The sequence below is a fragment of the Petaurus breviceps genome, unplaced genomic scaffold (assembly GCF_028583685.1).
Source record: "Petaurus breviceps papuanus isolate PSGF00001 unplaced genomic scaffold, PetGlider_PUasm1.0 551, whole genome shotgun sequence".
NCBI classification, from domain to species: domain Eukaryota; kingdom Metazoa; phylum Chordata; class Mammalia; order Diprotodontia; family Petauridae; genus Petaurus; species Petaurus breviceps.
Window position 1 is genome coordinate 19,434,873 of NW_027186372.1, and position 321 is coordinate 19,435,193.

Sequence of the window (321 nt, forward strand, 5' to 3'; positions counted from 1 at the left end):
TTTCTTTCTTTCTTTCTTTCTTTCTTTCTTTCTTTCTTTCTTTCTTTCTTTCTTTCTTTCTTTCTTTCTTTCTTTCTTTCTTTCTTTCTTTCTTTCTTTCTTTCACAATTGGGGTTAAGTAACTTGCTCAAGGTTACATGGCCAGTTATTTCTGGGTGTGGTACTATCAGAGCCCGGATTTGATCCCAGGTTAGCCCGACTCTGGGGCCGGTGCTCTTACTTGCTATGCTACCTGGCCGCCCCAGTTTGTTTTCTTTTGCCACATGGCTAATGGGGAAATACATTTTGTGTGACTTCATCTTTATAAATAATAACATATTA